General features: G+C 27.4%; 1 protein-coding gene across 1 annotated transcript in view; it reads left to right on the top strand.

The window, feature by feature from the left end:
• LOC143037309 (uncharacterized) overlaps positions 1 to 7,500 on the top strand; it is a 357,534-nt gene that overhangs the window by 21,349 nt on the left and 328,685 nt on the right. The gene's annotated exons all lie outside the window — the stretch shown is intronic.

Here is a 7,500-nt window from a genome sequence, read left to right as displayed (position 1 = left end):
AGTTCCACTTTATAAGGGAAAGGGGAAGATGTGTGAGTGTAGTAGTTTCAGAAGGATTAGTTTGTTAAGTGTAGTTGGGAAGATTTATGGGAAGGTGTTGATTGAAAGGATTAGAAGAGGGACAGAGGGGGCAATTGGAGAGGAACAATGTGGGTTTAGGACAGGTAGGGGTTGAGTGGGTCAGTTTTTGTGGTGAGACAGATATATGAGAAAGCTTTAGGAAAAGGTAAGGATGTTTTTGGTCCCTTATGGATTTGGAAAAGCCTTATGAAAGGATAGACAGGAAGGCACTGTGGGAGGTATTGCAGATATATGGGATAGGAGGAAAGCTGTTATGAGCAGTCAAGAGTTTTTACGAGAATAGTAGAGCCTATGTTAGAATCAGAAATGAAGAGAGTGGTTTGAAGTAAAGGTGGGACTTTGTCAGGAATGTGTCCTGTCGCCTTGGCTGTTTAATTTATACATGAATGGGGTGGTGCGAGAGGTAAATACAAGGGTAATGGCTCGGGGATTGGAGATGGTTAGAGAAAATGGAGAAAAGTGGGAGATAAGATAACTGTCGTTTGCTGACGACACTGCGCTTGTATGTAGCAAGATCAGAGGAGGGATTGAGGAAGTTAGTGACATAGTTTGGGAAGGTGTGCAAAAGAGGAAGTTGAAGATAAATGTGGGTAAAAGTAAGGTGGTGAGATATACAAGGGGAGAATGTGGCAGCAAACTGGAGGAAGTGGATAGTTTTAGATACTTGGGTGTGAAAGTGGTGGGAAAGGGAGGAGTGGAGGTGGAGGTAGAATGTAGGTTGAGAGAAGCAAGTAAATGCCTCGAGGGATTAAAAATGTAATGAGAAATAGACTTTTGGGAATGAGTGCAAAGAGGAGATTGTATGAAGGAGTGATTGTGCAGACAGCACTGTATGGTGCTGAAACATGGAACATAAGGGAGGAAGAGAAGAGGAGTTTGAATGTGTTTGAGATGAGGTGCCTGAGAAGTATGATAAGGGTTACTTGGCTGGATAGAGTGAGAAACGAGGAGGTGAGGAGGAGAACAGGGATGGAAAGGAAGTTGGGAGATAGGGCGGATGAAAGGGTATTAGGATGGTTTGGACACATGGAGAGAATGAGTAAAGATTAGTAAAAGATATGTGGAAGACAGAGGTGGAAGGGTGAACATGAGGGGGCGACCAAGGATGAGATGGATGGATGGGGTAAAAGGGGCATTGGGAAAGAGGGGAATGTCTGTTGAGGAAGGACTGGATAAGACAGAAGACAAGGGTGAATGGAGAATGGTTATGTATGTATGATGTTGTGATGCATGAGAGTGGAAAGAGGATGGAGGGGGTGAAGGAGTATGTGTGATGATAATTTGACGCAGTCCAAAGGGATCTCTCCCCGTCTTCTCTTTTTCTGTATGAGGAGACGGAGAGGGGGGACGCCGATTAAATTAAGTGACCTTGCTGTGGATGTGCTTAGTATTGCGCCACTGCTTGTGACCCAGGGCAGTGGGCGAGTTGCAAGGATGACCCATCATCCAGGAGGAGCCAAGATAAGAGGAAGGGAGGGGGTTAAATGGGAGTTGAGTATGTGGAGATGGAATGGGTGGGAGTGAATTTAATGCCTTTGTTTTTTTTGGCTACCTCATTTGTAAGGAGGAAAAATCCTTTGGTATGAGTATATATCATCATTATCATTATTATTATTATTATTATTATTATTATTATTATTATTATTATTATTATTATTATTATTATTATTATTATTATTATTATTATTATTATTATTATTATTATTATTATTATTATTATTATTATTATTATTATTATTATTATTATTATTATTATTATTATTATTATTATTATTATTATTATTATTATTATTATTATTATTATTATTATTATTATTATTATTATTATTATTATTATTATTATTATTATTATTGCTGTTGTTGTTGTTATTATTATTATTATTTTTGTTATTGTTGTTATTATTATTGCTATGCTTAGTACTACTATTAGTATTAGCATTATTTTCAGTGTTCTCATTTTTATTGAGGAAAGCATTATATATATATATATATATATATATATATATATACATATATGTATACATATATATATATATATGTATATGTATATATATATATATATATATATATATATATATATATATATATATATATATATCCTTTTTTTAGGGATTTTCATGTAACCATCCCAGCTATACATCATCCCTATCAAAAGCAGTTTGTTCTTAGCTCTATGGATGATCCCATTGTAGTATTTGTTTGGTAACAACTATTGGTTCCCGTAATATCCACCGGATTGTTTTTTCAGTCATCTGAACTTAAAATTTCTTTGTTGTTATTATCTTGTTCTTTCTCCCACCCCCTCCCTAAACCCCCCTCTTCCCCTCCTCCCACTTTTCTCCCTTATTCTTCTTCTCTTTACCACTCTTTTTGATCTCTTATTACTCACTGTCTCTCTTCTCTACTCCTTCTTCGTCTTCCACTCCCTTCCTCTTCTTCCTTCTCCCTTTCCTATTCCTATTTCTTTCTTATTCCTGTCCCTTCCCTTAATCATATGCTCCTCCCTTTTTCTTCCTCCCCGTCCTTCCTAGATTTCTTATCCTTATTCGCATTCATATTTTCTTAATTACTTCTCCTCCTCTTCCTCCTCCTCTTCCTATTCCTCCTCTCCCTCCTCTTCGCCATCACTCCAACCAGGAATAACAACTTCGGTATCCTGGTGACAATCGTAATGTAGACACGATAAACACACACAAATATATTATATAATATATAGCATATAATATATAACACATCATATATGATAGATAATATATGATACATAATATAAACATATAATACATAATATATGATATATGATATATAATACATATTACATAATATATAATATGTAATATATGATATATAATATATAATGTATAATATATAATATGTAATATATAATAGATAATATATAATATATAATATATAATATATAATATATAATATATAATACATAATATATAATATATAATATATAATACATAATACATAATATAAAATATATAATATATGATATATAATATATAATAGATAATACATAATACATAATATATAATATATAATATATAACATATAATATGTAATATATAATATATGATACATAATATATAATATACAATGTATAATATATAATATATGATATATAATATATAATATATAATATATAATATATAATATGTAATATATAATATATATAATACATAATGTATAATATAAAATATATAACATATAACATATATAATATATAATATATAATATAATATATATAATATATAATATATAATATATAATATATAATATATAATATATAATATATAAATATAATATACAATATATAATATATAATATATAATATATAATATATAATATATAATATATAATATATAATATATAGTATAATAATATATAATATATAATATATATATAATATATAATATTATATATAACATGATATGAAATACATAACATATGATATATAATATATACTGTATAATATATAATATATAATATATAATATGTAATATGTAATATATAATATATGATATATGATACATAATAATATATATATATTTATATAATATATAATATATAATATATAATATATAATATATAATACATAATATATAATATATAATATATAAGGACATAAGAACATAAGAATAAAGGAAACTGCAAAAGACCATAAGGCCTACACTGGTCAGCTCCGTATCCATCACCACCTGTCATCCCCATTCATAAAGTTGTCTAATTGTTTTTTAAAACAACTGATAGTTTCAGCGCTTACTACATGGTTACTAAGTTTATTCCATTCATTGACCACCCTATTAGTAAACCAATTCTTGCCTATTTCCTTCTTAAATCTATATAATATATAATATATAATATATAGTATATAATATATAATATATAATATATGATATATAATATATAATGTAAAATATAAAATGTATAATATATGATATATAGTATAAAATATATAACATATAACATATAATATATAATATATAATATATAATATGTAATATATAATATATATGATATATAATATACAATATATAATGTATAGTATATAAAATATAATATATAATATGTAATATATAATATATAATATATTATATATATATATATAATATATAATAAATAATATATGATATATAATATATAATATATATAATACAATATAATATATAATATAATATATAATATATAATATATAATATAATATAATAATATAAAAAATATAATATATAATATATAATACATAATATATAATATATAATATGTAATATATAATATATGATATATGAAATATATATGATATATGGTATATCATATATGATATATGATATATGATATATGATATATAATATGTAATATATAGTATATAATATATAATTTATAATATAATATATGATATATAATATATAATATATAATATATAATATATAATATATAATATATAATATATAAAATAATATATAATATATAATACATAATATATAATATATAATATATAATATATAATATATAATATATAATATATAATATATAATATATAATATATAATATACAATATATGATATATGATATATGATATATGATATATGATATATGATATATGATATATAATATATAATATATAATATATAATATATTATATATCATATATAATATATAATATGTAATATATAATATATAATACATAATATATAATATATAATATACAATATGTAATATATTATATATAATATATAATATATAACATATAATATAATATATAGTATATAACATATAATATATAATATATAATATATAATATGTAGTATATGATATATAAAATATAATATATATAATATATGGTATGTAATATGTGATATATGATATATGATATATAATATATGATATTTGATATATGATTCTATAATATATATATATATATATATATATATATATATATATATATATATATATATGATATGTAATATGTGATATATAATATATGATATTTGATATATAATTCATAATATGTAATATATTGCATATGATATGTAATAAGATATACAATATGTAATACATAATATATGATATATTATATATATCATATATAATATGTAATATATCATATGTAATATATAATATACAATATGTAATGTATGATGTATAATATGTAATACATAATATACGGTATATAATATATAATGTATGGCATATATAATATATACTACATGATATATAATAGATAATAAAGACATATAATCCATAATATATAAATTATGATATATAACATGGAATATATGATGCATAATATATAATATACATTATGTAATGGTCAGTGTATAACTTATGATGTACAATATATAAGATATCTAGTATATGTGTTATATATATGTCATATGTAATGAATAATATATATCATATATCATTGTAAGTAAGGATGGGTGGGTTTGTGTGCATTACTGCTATAGGGAAAAAGTCACCAAAGGAAATTATCCCCCGTGGGAAAAAAAATCCCTTCGAAAAATCATCTTAGGAAACTGTTCCCCAGGGAAGAAATATTGTGGCTGTTAAATTAACGTGTGACTCCAAGATAAATATCATAGGTAATAATTAATGTTTATGATATACCGTATATACAGCAGTGGATCAGCTTACACTCTGGCTGGGGAGACTTCGGTTTTTCAGATTAGGTGTAAACAGTCAATAGTTACAGCAGTCAAATTCCCCTACTCATTCCCCTACAAATTCCCCTACTTTCAGTTGCCACCTGTCTTAACTTCTTAAATCTGTTGATCCTCAAATCTGCTCTCCTTCTCTGGGCAGTGGAGCCACTGAGCAGATTATCTCCCTCCCGCATGTTAAGTTAGACTAATATAATCTAACCGAACCTAACCTAACCTAACCAACTTAACCAACTTTTAAAATTGTGAATTGATAAAGTTTCATTTTGTTTTTATAATCAGTAATTTATCAAAAGAATAAACAACTCCTAATCCTCTTCATCTGTTACTGCTTTAACTTATCCTTAGAGGAATATTTTCTTTTGGCGGATTTTTCTAGAGGGGGTTATCTCGTGTGGTATTTTTTCCAATGGGGATATTTTCTTGCGGAGGATTATTTCCTGCCACCATTTATTGCGTATGTATGCACCTAGAAGTATATATAGAATTCAGTTAGAACATTTAAGAAGCTATCATCAACATAGAACTCAAGCACAGCATCTTAGATATTACGAAAGAAACAGCAGCACAAAAGTATTTTTTTCTTCTTCTTCCTCTTCTTCCATAATGTCCTCTCCTTCCGTTTTCTTCATCCTTATTGTGCTTCTCATTTTCTTTTCTTTGGAATCAGTTGTAGCCCCCTCCCCCGTATCTTCTTGTCCACACTATTCTGTCCTACAACAGTACTTTTTCCTCCTCCTCCTCACCTAACCAATTCCTCATCACCGTACACTGCTTGACTTTGTCCCCGTCACCTGTTTGGATTCCTCGTGTCCACGACACTTGCTTCGTGGCTCCCTGAGAGAACATTGTCTCCCCATTTTCTTGTACATATCCATAACACCTCAACAGTACTTTCTTGATATTTCTCTCCACACTCCCTCATGTTTTTATAGTCTTAGCTAAAATTCTTCAATTTATGTCATCCCCATTTTTCTCATTCCACACATATTCAAGTGCTTAACATTTGAGGTTCGCCCTTTTCGATAGACCTACTTTTTTCGTCGATGATTTGTTCTCATGAATTATATACTGAATTCACTCTACACTCTATTCTCCACTACCGTAGCCTCTTTTTCTACAAATAATAATTTCCCTCCTTTCAACATTATTGTATGCTCACCACCAGCAGCTAATTTTACATTTTTTTCATGCTATATTTTATTACTTGTTCCATTCCTTATTTCATTTCAAATCTACTTCTATATATCCGAACACGACTAAATTTTTCAATTTGCTTCATCTCAAGCCACCTGTATGGTTCTTAGGTGACTGAAAATGTTTCTAATGGAAAGTCTGTCACTGCTTGTGCTCAAGTCCTAGATAGTAGAGCTGCAATTGCTACTGAATCTCAAAGGTACATTGCTCGCTCGAACTTAACTCTAGCGTGGCATTACCTAGTTTTCTTTATGCATTTACTTTTTTGTAGTAATGCTACAAATCATTTAAATGAACTTGATGTTGGTAGTACTGTTTCAGTAACTAGCACCACATACACAGCTAAGGTGGGACTTCATCAGGAATGTCTCATGTCGCCTTGGCTGTTTAATTTATACATGGATGGGGTGGTGCGAGAGGTAAATGGCTCGGGAATTGGAGATGGATAGAGAAAATTGAAAAAATTGGGAGATAAAATAGCTGTTGTTTGCTGACGACACTGCGCTTGTAGCATTATCTAGTTTTCTTTATGTATTTACTTTTTTGTAGTAATGCTACAAAT

This window comes from Oratosquilla oratoria, chromosome 22 (genome assembly GCF_046742065.1).
Source record: "Oratosquilla oratoria isolate Oo_2021 chromosome 22, ASM4674206v1, whole genome shotgun sequence".
In the NCBI taxonomy this organism is placed as follows: domain Eukaryota; kingdom Metazoa; phylum Arthropoda; class Malacostraca; order Stomatopoda; family Squillidae; genus Oratosquilla; species Oratosquilla oratoria.
The sequence above is the reverse complement of the archived record's forward strand: the minus strand, read 5'-3'. Positions and strand labels throughout refer to the sequence as shown.